Consider the following 25,061-nt stretch of genomic DNA (forward strand, 5'->3'; position numbering starts at 1 on the left):
CCGGCACTGACAACCATAGAGGTCTCAAGGAGACCTCTGGTTGTCATGTCAACGCAACGATGACCCCCGATCATGCGACGGGTCACCGATGCGCGCATTTTCGGCTCGATGGCTGGAAGCGTGTTTTAAATGCCGCTGTCAGTTTAACAGAGGGTTTTAACTAGTTAATAGCTGCAGGTGGATCGCGATTCCACCCACGGCTACTGCAGGCACATTTCGGCTGTTCAAAACTTCTGACATGTCCCCGGAAAGATGTGGACTGGCCGCCGGAGCCCACATCAAAGCGGGTGATACTGATATCGGCGTACTAATACTGGGATTAACCCCTTCATGACCCAGCCTATTTTGACCTTAATGACCTGGCGGTTTTTTGCAATTCTGACCAGTGTCCCTTTATGAGGTAATAACTCAGGAACGCTTCAACGGATCCTAGCGGTTCTGAGATTGTTTTTTCGTGACATATTGGGCTTTATGTTAGTGGTATATTTAGGTCGATAATGTTTGCGTTTATTTGTGAAAAAAATGGAAATTTGGCTAAAATTTAGAAAATTTCGCAATTTTCAATTTTTGAGTTTTTATTCTAAACAAAAGTTATGTGACACAAAATAGTTAATAAATAACATTACCCACATGTCTACTTTCCATCAGCACAATTTTGGAAACAAAATTTTTTTTTGCTAGGAAGTTATAAGGGTTAAAATTTGACCAGCGATTTCTCATGTTTACAACGAAATTTACAAAACCATTTTTTTTAGGGACCACCTCACATTTGAAGTCAGTTTGAGGGGTCTATATGGCTGAAAATACCCAAAAGTGACACCATTCTAAAAACTGCACCCCTCCAGGTACTCAAAACCACATTCAAGAAGTTTATTAACCCTTCAGGTGCTTCACAGCAGCAGAAGCAACATGGAAGGAAAAAATGAACATTTAACTTTTTAGTCACAAAAATTATCTTTTAGCAACAATTTTTTTTATTTTCCCAAGGGTAAAAAGAGAAACTGGACCCCAAAAGTTATTGTACAATTTTTATTGTCCTGAGTACGCCGATACCCCATATGGGGGGGAATCACTGTTTGGGCGCACGACAGCGCTCGGAAGGGAATGAGCGCCATTTGACTTTTTCAGTGAAAAATTGGCTCCAATCTTTAGCGGACACCATGTCGCGTTTGGAGAGCCCCTGTGTGCCTAAACATTGGAGCTCCCCCACAAGTGACCCCATTTTGGAAACTAGACCCCCAAGGAGCTTATCTAGATGCATAGTGAACACTTTGAACCCCCAGGTGCTTCACAAATTGATCCGTAAAAATGAAAAAGTACTTTTTTTTTTTCACAAAAAATGTCTTTTATCCTCAATTTTTTCATTTTTACATGGGCAGCAGGATAAAATGGATCCTAAAATGTGTTGGGCAATTGCTCCTGAGTACACCGATACCTCATATGTGGTAACAAACCACTGTTTGTGCACACGGCAAGGCTCGGAAGGGAAGGAGTGCAATCTTTAGCGGACACCATGTCGCGTTTGGAGAGCCCCTTTGTGCCTAAACATTGGATCTCCCCCACAAGTGACCCCATTTTGGAAACTAGACCTCCCATGAAACTAATCTAGATGTGCGGTGACCACTTTAAACCCCCAAGCGCTAAACAGAAGTTTATAACGCAGAGCTGTGATAATAAAAAATCATTTTTCTTTCCTCAAAAATTATTTTTTAGCCCGCAATTTTTTATTTTCACAAGAGTGACAGGAGAAATTGGACCCCAAAAGTTGTTGTCCAGTTTGTCCTAAGTACACTGATACCCCATATGTGGGGGTAAACCACTGTTTGGGCACACGTCGGGGCTCGGAACGGAAGTAGTGACTTTTGAAATGCAGACTTTAATGGAATGGTCTGCGGGCGTCACGTTGCATTTGCAGAGCCCCTGATGTGCCTAAACAGTAGAAACCCCCCACAAGTGACCCCAAGGAACTTATCTGGATGTGTGGTGAGCACTTTGAACCCCCAAATGCTTCACAGAAGTTTATAATGCAGAGCCGTAAAAATAAAAAATAATTTTTCTTTCCCCAAAAAGTTTGTCCTGAGTATGCTGGTACCCCATATGTGGGGGTAAACCACTGTTTGGGTGCACGTCGGGGCTCGGAAGGGAGGGAGCACCATTTGACTTTCTGAACGCAAGTTTGGCTGGAATCAATGGTGGCGCCATGTTGCGTTTGGAGACCCCTGATGTGCCTAAAAGGTGGAAACCCCTCAATTCTAACTCCAACACTAACCCCAACACACCCCTAACCCTATCACACCCCTAATCCCAACCCTAACCCCAACACACCCATAACCCTAACCACAAGCCTAATCTTAACCCTATTGCCAACCCTAGCCCTAATTCCAGCCCTAACTCTAATTCCAACCCTAAGGCTATGTGCCCACGTTGCGGTTTCGTGTGAGATTTGTCTGCACCATTTTTTAAAAATCCGCAGGTAAAAGACACTGCGTTTTACCGGCGGATTTACCGCGGATTTCCAGTGTTTTTTGTGCGGATTTCAGCTGCAGATTCCTATTGAAGAACAGATGTAAAGCGCTGTGGAATCCGCACAAAGAATTGACATGCTGCGGAAAATACAACACAGCGTTTCCGCGTGGTATTTTCCGCACCATGGGCACAGTGGATTTGGTTTTCCATAGGTTTACATGGTACTGTAAACCTGATGGAAAACTGCTACGAATCTGCAGCAGCCAATCCGTTGCGGATCCGCAGCCAAATCCGCACTGTGTGCACATAGCCTAATTCTAACCCTAGTTCTAACCCTAGCCCTAACCCTAACCCTAGTAGAGAAAAAATTGTTTTCCATTACGTCCCTCAGGACAGCACCATGGAGGACGTACTTCCTTGACCTATAGTGGGACAGGATCATAGAGAGGTTAAAAGGACCCTCCCACCTCCACCCTCCAGTGTTTTTTCCTGTCCCTACAGGGACGGACGTATGAGAGGTTGCTCCTAGAGCGAAGATAGGGGGAAGAGAATCCACAGGCTATCAAGTGGTCCATGGCCGACACCTAACTGGGTAGAGGTCCCTCAGCTACCAGTACTGTACCAGATGGACTCAGAGTTTGGGGGGGTCTCAACCTTCCCTTTTCCTGGTCAGACGGACCGTGGCCGACTCCTCTTTGAGAGGTTCCTCAGCCAACAGGCAGCCTGTGCAATGGGCTTAGGGGGATCGTGCAGCAGGTCCAATCCTTCCCCCTGTCAAGTAGCCCAGGGTGGAAACTCCCCGGTGGGGAGTCCCTCAGCCCCAGAGACCAGTCGAGCGGACGGGCTCCTGGGTAGAGCCGCTTCCTCCCGGTGGGGGGCTCTCAGCTCGGACGCCGACCGGCAAAACACCGCTACTTTCGAAAGTTGTGTGGTGAAGTCCATTGTGCTTCTGGTGACGTCAGAAAGGGGCGCCGGCACATAGGATCGGCGTGCGTTCTTCGATGGAACACGGAAGGGGGCACAGGCAGTAATGCAGCATTCCTGACGGGATGCCGCTTCCTTCCACGGTAGGCTCTCGGCGTTACCAGCTCCCCCTGTCTTCTAGCAGGTATGGAGCCAGCACAGGTGAGTGCATGGTTTAATGTTGCATTGATGGCCTGGGCCTCTGGGCTGACTCTAGTCTCATGCCTTTGTGCCAAAGCTGTACCTGGAACCCATTTACAGCTAGGCCTTGGACCTCTAGGCTATGGTAGGGCCATATGTCCAGGCTACATCTCATGACTGGACTTCAGTTAGTTGCAGGTCTTGTCTGTACAGAGCCTTATGATTGGGCTTCAGAGTGTCTTTTTGGAAGCATGCTTTCCATTTTCTGGTTCAATAAGCAAGTGTTTCACTTTTCTTTGCAACCTAACTACTCCATCCAGAGTAGGACACAAGGTGTTAATTCATCACATTGTCTCCATGAAGACTGCCCTCCAGCTGCTGCTCATTAATTAGCCTTCGGGTGGAGTCAGTCTGACAAATGAGATGTACTGTTCAGAGTGGAGATTTATCTGGAACTCTGATAGATGGCTCTTTATCTTAAAAGTGTAAGTCATACTGCTTCTATGCATCAGATTGAGTGCCTCCGTGCATAATACTGCATCATAGTGCCTCTATGCATCATATTGAGTGCCTCTATGCATTATATTGAGTGCCTCTGTGCATAATACTGCATCATAGTGCCTCTATGCATCATATTGAGTGCCTCTGTGTATGATACTGCATCATTGTACCTCTATGCATCATATTGAGTGCCTCTGTGCATAATACTGCATCATAGTGCCTCTATGCATCATATTGAGTGCCTCCGTGCATAATACTGCATCATAGCGCCTCTATGCATTATATTGAGTGCCTCTGTGCATAATACTGCATCTTAGTGCCTCTATACATTATATTGCGTGCCTCCGTGCATCATACTGCATCATAGTACCTCCATGCATCATATTGAGTGCCTCTGTGCATGATACTGCATTGTACCTCTATGCATCATATTGAGTGCCTCTGTGCATGCAGCGCCCCAGAGTCCTGGTCGTTGCAGTACTGTGGCTCCGCCACTATGGGGAGCCATGGTGCGTTCGATGGCACTGAAGGAGTTCATCTGATCAGGTATCACAGACACCAATACATTTCACCGCAGGGCCTCCGGGGGGAGCTAAGGGTGCTATTCATTAGGCCACTCCCCACCATAGTGGGTAAACCGGGGGTCAGGCAGGAAGTTAGATCAGAAAGCTGACTGGATTGAACGAAGCAACACCTTGTGGCAGAGGGTGTTGTGGAGGAAGAGACAGTAGGGTCTCTGCCAGGGGTGGGATCCTGGCAGAGGCTTGGCATTGGAAAGAACGTAACGGGACCGTGCCTGCTCAGAATAGCGGCGGTGCCCTAAGAAAGGACTAGAAGCGAGATAGATTGTGCTGAGTGAGAAACGAGATCAAGCAATAGGAGAATTCCAGTAGGGGTCGTGCTGTAAGACCGAAGCAACACCCTACTGAGGCGCACTACCGGTGGCCGGAACGCCGAGGGAGTAGAATAACATTCAGCTTCAAGCAATACTCCAAACAGCGGCAGGACAGTCAGTTTAAGGCGGGCTGTCTAACACATATCACCTATGAAGTCTTGGGAGGCAATTGCGGGAGAGGGGCGTCTCTAGGGTCCCGGAAGAACTCCAGGCCTACCCGACAAACGGGTGCCGTTCTAACCGTAACATCAGGGAGGGACGGACGATTAGAAGAACATCATTTAATCGAGTTGTGAGGGAACTTAAGAAACAGACACAACAGTTGTGGGGTACTTTCCGTAAGCACAGCAGGGGAGGACTACAACACATAGCGCTAAGAAGGAAGGCACCGATTTCCACCTGTGAAGAGAACTCTGGAAGTGCCATTGGACCGGCCGGACTTGCGCAGCCTGGTGAACCGTATTCTGGACTGAGGACTCAGAGATCTCCAGTAAAGAGGTAAAGACTGCAACCTGGTGTCCTCGTTATTTACCGCGACCTGCACCCCACAACTGCACCGACATCCACACCGATCATTCACTGTGCGCCCCACGGCAGGGTCACGGACCGGGGCCTAGCCGCCGTGACAACCCCAGAAGCAGAGACTCAGAGGCCCGGTACCGGGTACCCCTCGGCCCTGCGGCAGTGGGGGCGCTACATGCATAATACTGCATCATAGTGCCTCTATGCATCATATTGAGTGCCTCCGTGCATAATACTGCATCATAATGCCTCTATGCATCATATTGAGTGCCTCTCTGCATAATACTGCATCTTAGTGCCTCTATACATTATATTGCGTGCCTCCGTGCATCATACTGCATCATAGTACCTCTATGCATCAGATTGAGTGCCTCTGTGCATGATACTGCATCATTGTACCTCTGTGCATGATACTGCATCATAGTGCCTCTATGCATCATATTGCGTGCCTCCGTGCATCATACTGCATCGTAGTACCTCTATGCATCATATTGCGTGCCTCTATGCATAATACTGCATCATAGTTGCCTCTATGCATCATATTGAGTGCCTCTGTGGCATCATACTGTTTCATATTGCCTTTGTGCATCAGATTGCTTCATAGTTCCTATATGCATCGTAGCGCTTCATAAGTTGCTTCATGTATCATATTGCATTGTATTGCTTCATGGTTCCTATATGCATCATAGTGCTTCATTATTCCTATATGCATCATAGTGCTTCATATTGCCTTTGTGCATCATATTGCATCATGGTTCCTTTATGCATCGAGTGCTTCATATTGCCTTTCTGCATCTTATTGCATCAGAATGCTTCATGGTTCCTATATGCATCATAGCGCTTCATAGTGACTTCATGTATCATATGGCATCATATTGCTTTATGCTTCCTATATGCATCATAGTGCTCATATTGCCTTTATGCATCATATTGCTTCAAGGTTCATATATGCATCATAGTGCTTCATATTGCCTTTGTGCATTATATTACAGCATATTGCTTCATAGCTCCTATATGCATCAGAGTGCTTCATTGTTCCTATATGCACCATAGCGCTTCATAGTTACTTCATGCATCATATTGCATCATACTGCTTCATTATTCCTATGTGCATCATATTGCATCATATTGAATCAGACTAATAGTGCCTTTGGACATCATATTGCATTATATTGCTTCATAGTTCCTATATGCATCATATTGCATCATAGGGTTTCGGTGCCCTTTGCCTCAGGGGGTATTATTAGTGTCGGGCTTGGTGCCTTTTTCGCCTGTGGCTGTGAGCCGCTGGGTCAGACCTTCTGTCTGGTGCCTTGTCGTGTGGCCGCACATTCTATCATCGGCCTACCAGTTCACATTTTTGTCTTGGGCCTCAACTCTGGATATGGAGTCCTTCTGATTTGGACCCAGATCCAGCTTCTGCTACTTCATTCTTTACAACAGGGCTTAGTCAAGCAAACAGGCTTGAATTGGCTTAGTATAATCTGCATTTCTTCTGTTTGGAACAGATCTCTCAGGTAGGTTCTACTTTGAGTGCTAAAGGCAAGTCTATTACTTAATTAGCTTTAACCCCTTCTCGACCTGTGACACAGCGTATGCGTCATGAAAGTCTGTGCCAATCCGACCTGTGAAGCATATGCTGTGTCACACAATGATCGCGTCCCTGCAGGCCGGGTGAAAGGGTTAACTCCAATTTCACCCGACCTACAGGGACAGGGGGAGTGGTACTTCAGCCCAGGGGGGGTGGCTTCGCCCCCCCGTGGCTACGATCGCTCTGATTGGCTGTTTCACTTTCAACAGTCAATCTGTAATATTTCACCTATGAAAATTGGTGAAATATTACAATACAGCCATGGCCGATGCTGCAATATCATCTGCCACGGCTGGAGACCCCGATCTGCACCCCTCCCCCACCGATCTCTTCTCCGTCCTGTCATGTCCCATGCTCCCCTCCGTCCTCCTGTCCGCTCCCCCGTCCTCCTGTCTGCACCAACCCCCATACTTACCGAGCTCCGATGTCCCTCCCGGTGTCCTCAGTCTTCTCCATGGGCGCCGCCATCTTCCAAAATCTGTGAGGTTCTATCACAGCGATCAAAATAAAAAAAAATAGTAAATTAACCCCCCCCTTTATCACCCCCATAGGTAGGGACAATAATAAAATACAGAAATTATATTTATTTTTGTTTTTCCGTTAGGGGTAGGGTTAGGGTTGCACTTAGGGCTAGGGTTGCACTTAGGGCTAGGGTTGCACTTAGGGCTAGGGTTGCACTTAGGGCTAGGGTTGCACTTAGGGCTAGGGTTGCACTTAGGGCTAGGGTTGCACTTAGGGCTAGGGTTGCACTTAGGGCTAGGGTTGCACTTAGGGCTAGGGTTGCACTTAGGGCTAGGGTTGCACTTAGGGCTAGGGTTGCACTTAGGGCTAGGGTTGCAATTAGGGCTAGGGTTAGAATTAGGCTATGTGCACGCGGTGCGGATTTGGCTGCGGATCCACAGCGGATTGGTCGCTGCGGATTCGTAGCCGTTTTCCATCACGTTTACAGTACCACGTAAACCTATGGAAAACCAAATCCGCTGTGCCCATGGTGCGGAAAATACAGCGCGGAAACGCTGCGTTGTATTTTCCGCAGCATGTCAATTCTTTGTGCGGATTCCACAGCGTTTTACACCTGCTCCATAATAGGAATCCGCAGGTGAAATCCACACAAAAAACAGTGGAAATCCACGGTAAATCCGCAGGTTAAGCGCAGTGCGTTTTACCTGCAGATTTTTCAAAAACGGTGCGAAAAACCCGCACACAATTTCGCAACGTGGCCACATAGCCTTAGGGTTAGGGATGGAATTAGGGTTAAGACTAGGGTTAGGGGTGTTTTGGGGTTAGGGTTGTGGTTAGGGTTGGGATTAGGGTTAGGGGTGTGTTGCGGCTAGTGTTGGAGTTAGAATTTAGGGGTTTCCACTGTTTAGGCACATCAGGGGGTCTCCAAACGGGTCATTCCATATCAAGTGATCCAAATATGAATATTTTTTTTACCTGACGTCTTTAGATTTTTTTTTTGTTTTTGTTTTTATGAAGTACAACTTTAGTTAATTACAAATTAAAAGTTTAGAATTTTTTTCTTCAGTTAATTTTTTACAGATTTTTAAAGTTATAAAAAAGCGCAGATTTTGGCCTGGTATGGCTTTACATTTTTTATCATATCTCGGGCTAGAATTAAGATAGAGGTGGGCGAGGCATCATTTTTCTCAGAACAGTACCGGCTTTCATTTGATATGTCACAAGACTATGTTTCTTTATATTTTGTTTTGGTGAAATCAAATTAAACATTTTGATGCGCAATTCTGAAAAAAACGTATGTTTTAAAATTGTGAAAACATGCATGTGTGTTACTTGTGTCCTTGTTTATATTTGTACAGGGATTCAACTTGGGACCTATCAAATTTGTTTTTTTTTTAAGCCTTGAATCATCTGATTTTAGGTTTGTGCGAGTTTCTTCCCTTTTTCTTTTCAAATTACAACTTATTGAATTCAACATTTATATGTAACAATAAAGAAACGCAAAAAACAAATACCAAAGTGCCAGAATAAATACATCTTAATCATCATAACACAACTTGCTCAGCATTTTCAACCTGAATTCATTGAACAAGCTTTAAGAAAAAACGTGATCATATCCTCAAGTGTGATTTTCTAAATACAGTCTGATCCTAATTATATGTTAAAAACAAGATTAAAAGAACCAATATTTTTACCACCTATTTATACATGGAACAATTTTTTTTCTACTATATCACTAAACATGTCATTTCTGAAGTGTTTAAGAAGAATAGTCCAGTAGTTAAATCCTCGTACTATAAAATATGAACTAATCAAACAATTAATAGTAGGTTTTTACACTGGCCTTCTATCATCAATGTGTCCCTTCTGGAGGATGAAATGTCATCTTGTCCATAAGCGCTCACTAGCAATGGCTGTCTCCTTCTGTGTCAGAGTATGTGCGGCCTGTCATGGTGCTCAGCTCCACCTGAGTTATATCTGATTTTTGTTCACTTTTACAATGTCTGGTTTTCTTGGATACACAAAGGACGGCGCTGGACCAGAAGGTGCAGAAAAGTCACTTCTTCATTTTCACAATCTTTGGAGAGTACAGTAGCCACCAGCGCCGATCATATTCACAGGTCACATCACCAGTTGTCATCCATGGCCGATCTTGTGCCGCCTTCTACCACCTCATGGACGTCACTGTCTTTATTTCCACTACATGGGATGACAGTCCGGTATTGCTGAGTCCCTGTGATGGGTTCTGCTTCCTGTAACCGATGTTATAACAAACTCTCCTCCTCCTCTTCGTAGTCCTGGTTTGTACAATACATGAACTGGATGTTAAGAATATTTTTCTCCCTCCATTTGAGGAGTTCCCTGGGTGATAAGATTTGGTGTGAATATGGCCTGTGGAGGCCCGAGCTGCCGGACGGTCATCTGCTCTGCAGTCACCGTCTACCCCTGGTCATCCTCAGCCCTAACAAAGCTTTCTCCTTTGTCCTCTCATGCTTCTAAGCTGTAACATAATAAAATACAGGAATATCTAGCAATCATGGATTATTTGATAAATATGGACCCCACACTTCTACACCACAGGCTGAACAGACCTGAAATCAAGATTTTTGAACTGACACTGTAATAGTTTTATTTTTTAAAATATGATCCCATCACGGTCCCAGCTTGTGTTTTGGTGCAGAAGTGGCTAGGAGCATAACAGGCACATGTGCAGTTTTTGAAATTTTTAAATTAAACGTTTTTTTCGGGAATGAGTTTTAAAATTTTGCGCTTGCGTTCGCATAGGTAAAATATTATTAAAGATACTCTTGTGACATATCTGGTGGAAGCCTGTACAGTTCTGAGTAGAATGGTGTTTATTTTGTTTCTCTATCTCTTTTCTAGCCTGAGTTATGGGGAGAAATGTAAAGGCAGGCAACACTGAAATTCGCACTTTTTCCGAACTTTGAAAATCAATAAAAAATAAAAAAAATATCTAGAATTTTTTTTTCTTCACATTTTGCATTCTCTGACACACTATTACCAAATAACAAAATCTCAAAAGAATTAAAAATATAGTGGTAAAAATCATTGGTTCACTTGACATGGAATGACCCAAACGTGACATTGCGCCACCGTTAATTCCAGCCAATCTTGCGTTGAAAAAGTCAAATGGTGCTCTCTCCCTTCCGAGTCCCGGCGTGTGCCCAAACAGTGGTTTACCCCCACATATGGGGTACCAGCGTACTCAGGAGAAACTGGACAACAACTTTAGGGGTCAAATTTCTCCTTTTACCCTTGGGAAAATTAAACAATTCTGGGCTAAAAAATTATTTTTGAGGAAAAAACTTATTATTTTCACGGCTCTGCGTTATAAACTTCTGTGAAGCACTTGGGGGTTTAAAGTGCTCACCACACATCTAGATAAGTTCCTTTGGGCGTCTAGTTTCCAAAATGGGGTCACTTGTGGGGATTTTCTACTGTTTAGGCACATCAGGGGCTCTGCAAACGCAACGTGATGCCCGCAGAGCATTCCATCAAAGTCTGTATTTCAAAACGTCACTACTTCCCTTCCGAACCCCGACGTGTGCCCAAACAGTGGTTTACCCCCACATATGGGGTATCGGCGTACTCAGGAGAATCTGGACAAAAACTTTTGGGGTCAAATTTCTCCTGTTACCCTTGGGAAAAAAAAATTGCGGGCTAAAAAATCATTTTTGAGAAAATAAAAATTATTTTTTATTTTCATGTCTCTGCGTTATAAACTTCTGTGAAGCACTTGGGGGTTCAAAGTGCTCTCCACACATCTAGATTAGTTCCTTGGGAGGTCTAGTTTCCAAAATGGGGTCACTTGTGGGGGAGCTCCAATGTTTAGGCACACAAGGGCTCTCAAAATGCGACATGGTGTCCGCTAATGATGGAGATAATTTTTCATTCAAAAAGTCAAATGGTGCTCCTTCCCTTCCGAGCCTTACCATGTGCCCAAACAGTGGTTTACCCCCACATGTGAGGTATCGGTGTACTCAGGAGAAATTGCCCAACAAATTTTAGGATCCATTTTATCCTGTTGCCCATGAGAAAATGAAAAAATTGAGGCAAAAATAATTTTTGTGAAAAAAAAGTACTTTTTCATTTTTACGGATCAATTTGTGAAGCACCTGGGGGTTCAAAGTGCTCACTATGCATCTAGATAAGTTCCTTGGGGAGTCTAGCTTCCAAAATGGGGTCACTTGTGGGGGAGCTCCAATGTTTAGGCACACGGGGGCTCTCCAAACGCGACATGGTGTCCGCTAAAGATTGGAGCCAATTTTTCATTCAAAAGTCAAATGGCGCTCCTTCCCTTCCAAGCCCTGCCGTGCGCCCAAACAGTGGTTTACCCCCACATATGAGGTATCGGCGTACTCAGGACAAATTGGACAACAATGTTCGTGGTCCAGTTTCTCCTTTTACCCTTGGGAAAATAAACTGTTGCTAAAAGATCATTTTTGTGACTAAAAAGTTAAATGTTCATTTTTTCCTTCCATGTTGCTTCTGCTGCTGTGAAACACCTGAAGGGTTAATAAACTTCTTGAATGTGGTTTTGAGCACCTTGAGGGGTGTAGTTTTTAGAATGGTGTCACTTTTGGGTATTTTCAGCCATATAGACCCCTCAAACTGACTTCAAATGTGAGGTGGTCCCTAAATATAATGGTTTTGTAAATTTTGTTGTAAAAATGAGAAATCACTGGTCAAATTTTAACCCTTATAACTTCCTAGCAAAAAACAATTTTGTTTCCAAAATTGTGCTGATGTAAAGTAGACATGTGGGAAATGTTATTTATTAACTACCGTATTTTCCGGCGTATAAGACGACTTTTTAACCCCTAAAAATTGTCCCAAAAGTCGGGGGTCGTCTTATACGCCAGGTACGGCATGTGCAGGGAGCGATCCTGGATGTTCCCAGGGTCTGAAGGAGAGGAAACTCTCCTTCAGGCCCTGGGATCCATATTCATGTAAAAAATAAAGAATAAAAATAAAAAATATGTATATACTCACCCCTCCGAGAAGCCTGGCTGTCACCGCTGCAAGCGTCTGCCTCCGTTCCTAAGAATTGCAGAGCGTGAAGGACCTTCGATGACGTCACGGTCAGGTGACCGGTCACATGAGCGGTCACGGACCAATCACAGGACTGCGACGTCATCGAGGGTCCTTCATGCTCTGCAATTCTTAGGAACGGAGGCAGACGCTTGCAGCAGTGACAGCCAGGCTTCTCGGAGGGGTGAGTATATACATATTTTTTTATTCTTTATTTTTAACATGAATATGGATCCCAGGGCCTGAAGGAGAGTCTCCTCTCCTTCAGACCCTGGGAACCACACGCCGTATAAGATGACTGGGCGTATAAGATGACCCCCGTCTTATACAGCGGGCATATCCCAAATTCCATATTTTGTATGGAAAAGTTGGGGGTCGTCTTATACGCCCAGTTGTCTTATACACCAGAAAATACGGTATTTTGTGTCACATAACTCTCTGGTTTAACAGAATAAAAATTAAAAATGTGAAAATTGCGAAATTTTCAAAATTTTCGCCAAATTTCCGTTTTTTTCACAAATAAACGCAGAAATTATCGACCTAAATTTACCACTAACATGAAGCCCAATATGTCACGAAAAAACAATCTCAGAACCGCTAGGATCCGTTGAAGCGTTCCTGAGTTATTACCTCATAAAGGGACACTGGTCAGAATTGCAAAAAATGGCCAGGTCATTAACCCCTTCTCGACATCGGATGTACTATACCGTCCGATGTCGGGTCCCCTGCTTTGATGTGCGCTCCGGCGGTGAGCGCACATCAAAGTCGCGACACGTCAGCTGTTTATTACAGCTGACATGTGCGCGCAATAGCGGCGGGTGAAATCGCGATCACCCGCCGCTATTAACTAGTTAAATGCCGCTGTCAAACGCAGACAGCGGCATTTACCGCATCCGGCCGGAAATGAGCGCATCGCCGACCCCCGTCACATGATCGGGGGTCGGCGATGCTTGTATATTGTAACCATAGAGGTCCTTGAGACCTCTATGGTTACTGATCGCCGGTGGCTGTGAGCGCCACCCTGTGGTCGGCGCTCACAGCACACCTGCATTTTAGCTACATAACAGCGATCTGATGATCGCTGTTATGTAGCAGAGCCGATCGTGCTGTGCCTGCTTCTAGCCTCCCATGGAGGCTATAGAAGCATGGTAAAAGTTAAAAAAAAAAAAAAAAAGTAAAAAAAATGTGAAAAAAATAAAAAAAATATAAAAGTTTAAATCACCCCCCTTTCGCCCCAATCAAAATAAATCAATAAAAAAATAATCAAACCTACACATATTTGGTATCGCCGCGTTCAGAATCGCCCGATCTATCAATAAAAAAAAAAACATTAACCTGATCGCAATACGGCGTAACGAGAAAAAAAATTGAAACGCCAGAATTACGTTTTTTTGGTCGCCGCGATTTGCATTAAAATGCAATAACGGGCGATCAAAACAACGCATCTGCACCGAATTGGTATAATTAAAAACGCCGTCTCGGCACGCAAAAAATAAGCCCTCAACCGACCCCAGATCATGAAAAATGGAGACGCTACGAGTATCGGAAAATGGCGCAATTTTATTTATTTTATTTTTTTGCAAAGTTTGGAATTTTTTTTCACCACTTAGGTAAAAAATAACCTAGTAATGTTAGGTGTCTATGAACTTGTAGTGACCTGGAGAATCATAGTGGCAGGTCAGTTTCAGCATTTAGTGAACCTAGCAAAAAAAACAAACAAAAAACAAGTGTGGGATTGCACTTTTTTTGCAATTTCACCGCACTTGGAATTTTTTTCCCGTTTTCTAGTACATGCCATGGTAAAACCAATGGTGTCATTCAAAAGTACAACTCGTCCCGCAAAAAATAAGCCCTCACATGGCCAAATTGACGGAAAAATAAAAAAGTTATGTCTCTGGGAAGGAGGGGAGTGAAAAACGGAAAAACGAAAAATCCCACGGTCATGAAGGGGTTAAGGTCAAAATAGGCTGGGTCATGAAGGGGTTAAAAGATGACATACGTCATTTTGGTACATCCTATAAAAGGACATACTACTGTCCTGGGAGCAGAATATCCCACGAGTTGAATAAAGGGACTCCTTCAGCCTTGGAATGCTTTGCCTTAAGGTACCTTCACACTAAACGACGCTGCAGCGATATCGACAACGATGCCGATCGCTGCAGCGTCGCTGTTTGGTCGCTGGGGAGCTGTCACACAGACAGCTCTCCAGCGACCAACGATGCCGAGGTCCCCGGGTAACCAGGGTAAACATCGGGTTACTAAGCGCAGGGCCGCGCTTAGTAACCCGATGTTTACCCTGGTTACCATTGTAAATGTAAAACAAACAAACAGTACATACTCACCTTCTGCTGTCTGTCACACGTCCCTCACCGTCTGCTTCCCGCACTGACTGTGAGTGCCGGCCGTAAGGCACAACACAGCGGTGACGTCACTGCTGTGCTCTGCTTTCACTTTACGGCCGGCGCTCACAGTCAGTGCGGGAAGCAGATGGCGAGGGACGTGTGACAGACAGCAGAAGGTGAGTATGTACTGTTTGTTTTTTTTTACATTTACAATGGTAACCAGGGTAAACATCGGGTTACTAAGCGCGGCCCTGCGCTTAGTAACCCGATATTTACCCTGGTTACCTCTGTAAAACATCGCTGGCATCGTTGCTTTGGCTGTCAAACACGACGATACATGCCGATCTGACGACCAAATAAAGTTCTGAGCTTTCAGCAACGACCAGCGATATCACAGCAGGATCCAGATCGCTGCTGTGTGTCAAACACAAAGATATCACTATCCAGGACGCTGCAACCTCACGGATCGCTATCGATATCGCTGCAAAGTCGTTTAGTGTGAAGGTACCTTTAAAGATATTAGGACTATCTACAATTTGCATAGTTTTGGGGGCACACTCAGGGCACATTTGTTCAGAGCGGCCTATCACGTTCCCTAATCAGTCATTTTATGTTTGTGTGTGTGTGTGTAGCCCATTCACTATCTCCATCTATCTCCACCCCCTGAAGATGGCTGGGGAATCATTGTAAATAAAACATTGTTGATACACATCTGTACTTTGTATCTTCCCTGCCTCATTGTAGAGTGTAAGCTCTCAGGAGCAAGGTGGGTTTATTTTGCTTTAATTATTATATGGTTGTTACTTATGACTGTTGTGTTTGAGACTGTCAAACTGTAAAGCGCTGCGGAATATGTGGACACTATATGGATGGAAGTTTATTATTGTTATTATTAATCCTTCCCAAACTCCACATTCAGCAATCAGATAGACAGTTTCTTGTCCCATACGGCTAGGTTCACATTGCGTTAATGTGTGCACGCTAACGGACAGCGTTGCACGGCGAAAATGTCGCAATTAAAGGAAAGGTGCCGCAATTTTGTTTTTGTATTAAAAATGATTGTTTATATAAACAATTATCTTTAATACAAAATTATTTTTTTTAACCTTAATATCTTTTTTATTATTAATAATTTTTGCAGCCACTGGGCGCCGCCATTTTGCTTTGCAGGAGTGTAAGAGTCCCAGCACGACAGTTACTCTCTGCAATTACGGCAGCCCTGTGCATAGGACTCAGCAGTCGGGAGCCGACCGCGTTATCTCCTGCTCTGATCTGGCCACGCCCCCTGGGCTGTCTCCACATCACAGCAGAGGCAGGAGGTCGACTCGGCGCCATGTTTCTTCAGCCCACAGTGTGTGAGCTCCACTGTGACTGAGAGCTGTGCTGTTGGAGGGGCAGCTCCAGCTGCCTCTCCTCTCACACTGTCAGCAGTCGGCTGTTCCCTGTCCTCTGCTGCCTGGTGCCCTGGCTCAATCTCTAGAATCACTAGAGAGGGTGAAGTGCTGCAGTCTTGTGTCCTCTATCAGGAGCTGCAGAGAGGTAACAGGGGGGGGAGGGGGAGAATCTCTGTGCTGCTCCGACCCGACCCTGCCTCACTGCAGCCACTGATCAAGGACATCAGACCGTGTATCTATCACTATACTGTGCTGAGCCATGTACCTAATCCTCTCCTGTATGATACTGTCTGCTGTGCCATGTACCTAATCCTATCCTGTATGATACTATGCTGAGCCATGCATCTAATCCTATACTGTGTGATACTATGCTGAGCCGTGTATCTAATCCTCTCCTGTGTGATACTGTGCTGAGCCGTGTATCTAATCTTCTCCTGTGTGATACTGACTGCTGAGCCGTGTATCTAATCCTCTCCTGTGTGATACTGTGCTGAGCCGTGTATCTAATCCTCTCCTGTGTGATACTGTGCTGAGCCGTGTATCTAATCCTATCCTGTGTGATACTGTGCTGAGCCGTGTATCTAATCCTATCCTGTGCGATACGGTCTGAGCCGTGTATCTAATCCTCTCCTGTGTGATACTGTGCTGAGCCGTGTATCTAATCCTCTCCTGTGTGATACTGTGCTGAGCCGTGTATCTAATCCTATCCTGTGTGATACGGTCTGAGCCGTGTATCTAATCCTCTCCTGTGTGATACTGACTGCTGAGCCGTGTATCTAATCCTCTCCTGTGTGATACTGTGCTGAGCCGTGTATCTAATCCTATCCTGTGTGATACTGTGCTGAGCCGTGTATCTAATCCTATCCTGTGCGATACGGTCTGAGCCGTGTATCTAATCCTCTCCTGTGTGATACTGTGCTGAGCCGTGTATCTAATCCTCTCCTGTGTGATACTGTGCTGAGCCGTGTATCTAATCCTATCCTGTGTGATACGGTCTGAGCCGTGTATCTAATCCTCTCCTGTGTGATACTGACTGCTGAGCCGTGTATCTAATCCTCTCCTGTGTGATACTGTGCTGAGCCGTGTATCTAATCCTCTCCTGTGTGATACTGTGCTGAGCCGTGTATCTAATCCTATCCTGTGTGATACGGTCTGAGCCGTGTATCTAATCCTCTCCTGTGTGATACTGACTGCTGAGCCGTGTATCTAATCCTCTCCTGTGTGATACTGTGCTGAGCCGTGTATCTAATCCTATCCTGTGTGATACGGTCTGAGCCGTGTATCTAATCCTCTCCTGTGTGATACTGTCTGGTGAACCGTGTATCTAATCCTCTCCTATGCACTCCTCTCCCCCCTGCATATCTTTCCCCATTGCACACACAACTCAATGCGTGCGATAGCACGGGCTGCAGGGGTCATGCTGTATTATGGCATTATGTGAGATCTACACTCACTGGCCACTTTATTAGGTACACCTGTCCAACTTCTTGTTAACACTTAATTTCTAATCAGCCAATCACATGGCGGCATTTAGGCATGTAGACATGGTCAAGACAATCTCCTGCAGTTCAAACCGAGCATCAGTATGGGGAAGAAAGGTGATTTGAGTGCCTTTGAACGTGGCATGGTTGTTGGTGCCAGAAGGGCTGGTCTGAGTATTTCAGAAACTGCTGACCTACTGGGATTTTCACGCACAACCATCTCTAGGGTTTACAGAGAATGGTCCGAAAAAGAAAAAAAATCCAGTGAGCGGCAGTTCTGTGGGCGGAAATGCCTTGTTGATGCCAGAGGTCAGAGGAGAATGGGCAGACTGGTTCGAGCTGATAGAAAGGCAACAGTGACTCAAATCGCCACCCGTTACAACCAAGGTAGGCCTAAGAGCATCTCTGAACACACAGTGCGTCGAACTTTGAGGCAGATGGGCTACAGCAGCAGAAGACCACACCGGGTACCACTCCTTTCAGCTAAGAACAGGAAACTGAGGCTACAATTTGTACAAGCTCATCGAAATTGGACAGTAGAAGATTGGAAAAACGTTGCTTGGTCTGATGAGTCTCGATTTCTGCTGCGACATTCGGATGGTAGGGTCAGAATTTGGCGTAAACAACATGAAAGCATGGATCCATCCTGCCTTGTATGGAGCATCTTTGGGATGTGCAGCCGACAAATCTGCGGCAACTGTGTGATGCCATCATGTCAATATGGACCAAAATCTGAGGAATGCTTCCAGCACCTTGTTGAATCTATGCCACGAAGAATTGAGGCAGTTCTGAAGGCAAAAGGGGGTCGAACCCGTTACTAGCATGGTGTACCTAATAAAGTGGCCAGTGAGTGTATATGACGGTATTATGTGATCTGTATGGTGGTGATTATGCTTGATCAGTATTGTGAGAATTATACGGTGGTATTGTGTGTGATCTATATGGCGGTATTATGTGAACACTGGCAGCATTATGTGTGATCTATATGGTGGTATGTGAGAACACTGGCGGTATTGTGTGATCTATATGGTGGTATGTGAGAACTGTATGACAGTATTGTGTGATCTATTTGATGGTATTGTGTGTGATCTATATGGCGGTATTATGTGAGAACACTGGCAGTATTATGTGTGATCTATATGGCGGTATGTGAGAACACTGGCGGTATTGTGTGATCTATATGGTGGTATGTGAGAACTGTATGACAGTATTGTGTGATCTATTTGATGGTATTGTGTGTGATCTATATGGCGGTATTATGTGAGAACACTATGGCAGTATTATCTTCAGAAAGCAGACCCATTCTATGGTGGTTCTGGCTGAGCACCTGCACGCGGGTCTGGGGTAATTGAGGGGGCAGCATGACCTCCAGTTAGGTGCAGTCAGGGCTGGTGAGGCAGCTGAAGAGAGGGGTCTCATTTTTATTGTTACTATATGGCTACATTTCCTTCCCAGCGTCACCCCGTACTTCGCCTGTCGCCTCGCTTTCACACATCGCCAGGAAAGGATGGAGAAGACAGGATCTAAGGAGGGGAATGGGGTCTGCATGCAAAGTCTGGATCAGAACAGGCCATCAATCCACAGAAATGTTTCCTGGATTTCTGTGGAGCAGACGGTCCATCCACGTGTATAAAAGACAGTGCTCTATGTACAATCCCTGGCTGCTCCGCGCACCAAACAGGGGGCCCCCATAGACCAGCACACTGCTCTCCTGAAATACTCTGTGCTGCTGTCACCCTGCTCCCTCCACCACATATCTCCCAGAATCCTTGCTGCCTGCCATCCTCGGTGACTGTCTACTTGTCAGTATAAGGCTGCTTTCACACTAGCATCGGTACAGGCCCGTCGCAGTGCGTCGGGCCGACGTACCGATGCATGCTGTGAAATAAATGCCCGACGTGGGCAGCGGAAGCAGTCTTACGACGCTTCCGCTGCCCCATTGTAAGTTCCCGGGGAGGAGGGGGCGGAGTTTCGGCTGCGCATGCACGATCGAAAATGGCGGACTCGACGCACAAAAAAAGTTACATGTAATGTTTTATTTGTGGCGGTGGTCCACCAAAACACGACGCAACCATCGCACAATGGTTGCGACGTGTGGCAATACGTCACAACGCGTCGGAAATGTAAGTCTATGGGGAAAAAACGCATCCTGCAGACAACTTTGCAGGATGTGTTTTTTCTCCTGAATGACGCATTGCGACGTACAGCCAACAACGCTAGTGTGAAAGTAGCCTAAGGCTGCCGTCACACTAGCAGTATTTGGTCAGTATTTTACCTCAGTATTTGTAAGCCAAAACCAGGAGTGGGTGATAAATGCAGAAGTGGTGCAGATGTGTCTGTTATACTTCTCCTCTAATTGTTCCACTCCTGGTTTTGGCTTACAAATACTGAGGTAAAATACTGACCAAACACTGCTAGTGTGACGGCAGCCTTACTCTGCAGTCACCAACAAAATGGCTGCTCACTGGGTTCCTGAATATCCTCCTCTCATCCCTTAGCAGACACCCAGAAGGGAAGGAGAGGAGTGACATCACACACGTCAGCAGACTCCGCCCATAATTACTGCAGTGCAGTAATGTGAGCTAGTTGTACACTAGGTTTTTCTGAAATTTCAGCAGCTGCTCCCCCTAGTGTTTAAAAGTGGAAATTCCAAAACTTTTCAAATTATTTTTCATATTTTACTAAATTATAAACAAATGATAATATTTTTTAAGAAAATGTAAACATTAATTTTCTACATTTTTACAATTTCTGTAAAAAAATTTTTTTTGATGGCACCTTCCCTTTAACGCCGTGCAACGGGTCCGTTAGCGCACCCATTGACAGCAATGTAAATTTAAATTCTTTTGTAGGGGATCTGCGAGAGCGGGGACGTTAACGCGACCCCTAACGCGGCCCCTAAAAAAACATTGCGTTAGCGCAATCCGCTAGCGCTAGCACTAAACAGATTGCCCTAACGCAATGTGAACCTAGCCTAAGTCTGTTGCATTTTGTTTACCAGGGACATCAGCACTGCCTTTTGTACCTTGTGGCGAAGCAGCAGCACTGTGTCGTGTGGCAGAGGATCCCATACTCGCGGCTCTTACAGCAGTCACGGCTCCTAAGATAAATGAAACTGTATCCAGGGATCTTACTGTTAAGACCCCATGGTCTCACTGCCTCACAGTAGATAATCTCCCTCCGTAATGAGGAAGAAACCTACTTTTTCTCTAGCCATGGAATATGGTTACTCCCACAATGGCAGTCTGGGTGTATAAAGATCCCTGAGAAGATTGCCTCTTGGGATATGTATGTGCGTAATATGCATATATGGACAAATAAGTTGACATACTTATAATGTCTGGACTAATGACTCGTATAAATGCAGTTCCGAATAATTTCAAGTGTCGGAAGATTTTTACTAGCACCACCACCACCACCTTCATTGATTCAGAGTCCGGGCACCCTGTGTCTAACATCAGTAAAACAGGAGTGATGATCCACGTTTCTCTTTCAGCGCTTCTAATGAGAAGCCCGACGTTGGTAATGGCAGGAGATATTACCTGCCGGATGGTGTATTCCTTAGTTTCAATAATGGATAACCCTTCTTGGGGTTAGACATCTAAGGATTTGGAATAGACGTGATCTCCTGGATGAGTTATGTGCGTACATCCCAATGCTCTGCCATTATCCATGTACTAACTGTTATTGGTTTGATCTTTCTGCAGTCCAGGGCCTCTGTTCTGCAGGTCTCCTTATAGTACGGTAAGCTGGTCTGTAACCAGGGCTTAACCTGAGCCCAGAAGAACCAATGAAGGAACAGTCCTGTTATAAGCACATGCAGCTTATTATTGGTCGGTACAGTCCTCATTGTGTGGTGGCTGTGACTGTCACCATATTTTGCTGGGCAATAAGGTTCTCTAACCCTATTCTGGGGCTGCGATGTCTATAAGTATCTATCACAATAAATAACTTGCTGTGGTTCATTATTGGTATGGGAGTACAATGGGTGTATCTCACTCTCTGCTCCTGATGCTTATTTCATTTACCACATTCATACTGAAATTGGCCATTATAGATGTATACCAGGCACTCACTACGGTGATTTTCTTTGCGGATCTCTTTATAGTCCATGAGCCGGGCCAGATATCGGTACCACCCGGAGTGACTAATTTTCTTTGGTATTTTTAGGTAGATGCATGTCTGTAGTTTATTTTTTGATATGATAGCCCTTACATATACGTAGCTTATTAACCCCTTCAGCCCTAGGCCTATTTGTACCCAAGTGCCTAAGCCAATCTGACCTGTGCCACTTCATGGGCTAATAACTTTGGAACGCTTTCACCTATCCAAGCCATTCTGAGATTGTTTTCTCGTGACATATTGTACTTCACGTCAGTGCTAAATGGGAGTCAATATATTTTACCTTTCTATATAAAAAAATGCTAAATATTCGGAAATTTTGGAAAAATCGGCAATTTTTTAACTTTGAAATTCTCTGCTTTTTACAAAAATACTGATACCCCCCATAATAGTTATTAATTTACACTCCCCACATGTTTACTTCATATTGGCATCATTTTGAAAATGAAACCTTATTGTTTTACGATGTAATAGGGCTTATAGTTTTATGCGCAATTTTTCACATTTACAGCAAAACCCACTTTTCAAAGGACCAAGTCACTTCTGAAGTCACTTTAAGGGGCTTACATAACAGAAACCACCCATAAATTACCCCATTTTGCAAACTACACCCCTCAAGCTGTTCAAAACTCATTTTTAAAAACTGTTAACCCTTTAGGTGTTCCACAGGAATTTTAGCATGAGCCAAGAACCAAATATGACGATATCGGTACCACCCGGAGTGACTAGATGTAGTATTTGTAACAAAATTTAATCCAAGTTATGTAAATACACACTGAACATGTCATGTGCATATATATATATATATATATATATATATATATATATATATATATATATATATATATATATATATATATATATATATATATATGTTACTCCATAATATCTTCAACATCGGACTCTGAATCTGACTGTTGTTCTACTGGCTCGTCTTCAGTACCCTTGTTCTGGCATGTCTGTAATCTGCACATGTCTGTGCACTTCAGGCCATTGCTGAGGCAAGTACACTGAGGAAGTTCACATGACCGCACACACTTGCAGGACAGTAGCTGTATAATAGCTTCTGGTGCTGGTGCCCCTTGCATCCACTTGACAACAAGCTTTCCGTCGTTATCTATCATCCAACCGCAGTCTGTTGGGTTTGCAACCCATGGCTGGCTCTGCAGACTTCTCCTCCAGATCGCAGCCTGGTAGTTTGCACGCAGTGCATGCATGAAAAGGCAGTCCTGGCAAGGAGGGAGTTGACTTGACTCTACCACTCCACGTCTGGCACAGAACAGCTGATAACGGAGCCTGTTTACCTCAGTTGTTTGGGTAGTTGGCAGGTACATGTGGCAGGTGATTTCCTGTAACTTCTCAAAAAGTTCGGTAGACACTTCCCATGAACGACCAACTTCCTGAAAGGCATCCTGGTATGTCTTGTTCATCTTCAACTGCTTGAGTGTCGTCATCTTCCCACGGCCAGCGAATGCACTGACGGTGTCACAGCCTGTAAATGCATGCATACCAATCAATGAATCACATACGCTGCCTCCCAATGTTCGGCTCAGAGTGGTGATATCCAGGAATCTTGTCCGGTTCTGTGTACCGCATTTCTGGAACAGGTGGGATGGGATTTTGTGGCACATGCCCAGACACAGGACCATGACATCAGTATCCTCCGAAGTGATGATGACCGACTTGTAACCAGATTCTGCTGCATGAAGAGCATGGAGAAGGAGGCGTGTGTCTGCTTCTTCTTGATTTGACTTAAGGTCAGCAGCCTCTTCCCACTGTTCTTTGGTGATCTTAAAGCAGAGCTGCTCACATGTGACATACAGCTCCTTCTCCTCAAGCTTCTCCCTGTGGTGTTTCGCCTTCCATTCTTCTACCAGAAACTTTATGAGACTTGCCTTGTTGGAGGAACTACTTAGAAGCTTTTTCCACTGCTGGATGTTGTGCCCATGTTGAATGTTCTTGAAATGGATCCCTGTGCCTTCATATCTGTTGACTCTTTCTGTATCTTTGATGGATGTCTCCTTGTAGACGTCAAAGACAATATCAATGCGCTTGCTCTTAGCACCCTCATGGATAGCGCGACTCATTGCTGTGCCTGCTAGCTGGCCAAATGTTGCATTGTTTCCCTTCAGTTTCTGAACCAGGCTCATCCCATCAATGATGGTTGCAGAGGGCTCGGGGATCACTTCTGCAGGACGAGCATTCCTCTCCAACTCCCTTGCGAGGGCAGCCTTGTTGGTCTTGCGGATAGACCCATCACCATTGGCAAGTGCCCATGGCAATGGACCCAGGGGATGAGTCAAGACATCACTCATTTGTAGCTTTCTGTTCTCAGCTACAAGTATCATCTGGCCAAATAGGTTTCTGTCAGCCTTCAAAATTACCTCCTTGCCAAGACCTTGTCTGCGTGTCTTCATTTGGATGTTAGAGAACGTTTTAAGTTTGTTCTTCGTCATCTTGTCATGAAACAATGTAGTTGGCTTATCGGTACCCAAACGCTCATCCTTGAATGTTTGATATGCATCCTCTCCTATACTGTATGCCCCTTGAAGGTCTTTGGCTACATCTGGTGGTGCTACAGTCGCTGTTGACAAACTGATAAGTTCACCATTATGCTCTTTGTTGAAGGGGTTCACCCAACCTGTCTCCAGCAGTTGAACGAAAGATTGGACATCGGCTTCATCTCTTCTAATCCTAGACACCTGTAGGTCTGAATGGCTGAAGTCAGTATATTGTTGGCCTACCAGGGCCCTCAGCTGCCTCAAGTACATACTGCGGTACTCTGATGTCAGGTAGAACCTGGAAACAGCTCCAACTTTGAGGCTGAAGCCTTTTGTGCCCCCTGGTGTCTGGGTGTCTTTGTTGATTGTCTCTTCAATGGTCTGGTCCACAGGAATTCGTCCAAAAGGATTCTTGCTACCGATCTGGACCGAAAAGCCACCTTGCATGAAGTATTCATGGACCTCTGGGTGTTCTATGGGCAGCCGAGACATTGTGGCATAGTAATAGGTTAGGTATCGGGCATAGTTGACCTTGTCATAGGCAAAACACCATGGTATCATCTGTCGGATTGCTCCTAGGTGAAGCATCCAGTTGCCTTCTCTTGAAGCTCGAACCAGGGCCAGCATG

General features: G+C 45.1%; 1 protein-coding gene across 1 annotated transcript in view; it reads left to right on the forward strand.

Moving 5' to 3' along the window:
- The window catches only part of TAB2 (TGF-beta activated kinase 1 (MAP3K7) binding protein 2), a 155,431-nt gene that overhangs the window by 29,346 nt on the left and 101,024 nt on the right, over positions 1-25,061 (forward strand). The window lies entirely within an intron of this gene.

This window comes from Ranitomeya variabilis, chromosome 2 (genome assembly GCF_051348905.1).
Source record: "Ranitomeya variabilis isolate aRanVar5 chromosome 2, aRanVar5.hap1, whole genome shotgun sequence".
Lineage (NCBI taxonomy): Eukaryota > Metazoa > Chordata > Amphibia > Anura > Dendrobatidae > Ranitomeya > Ranitomeya variabilis.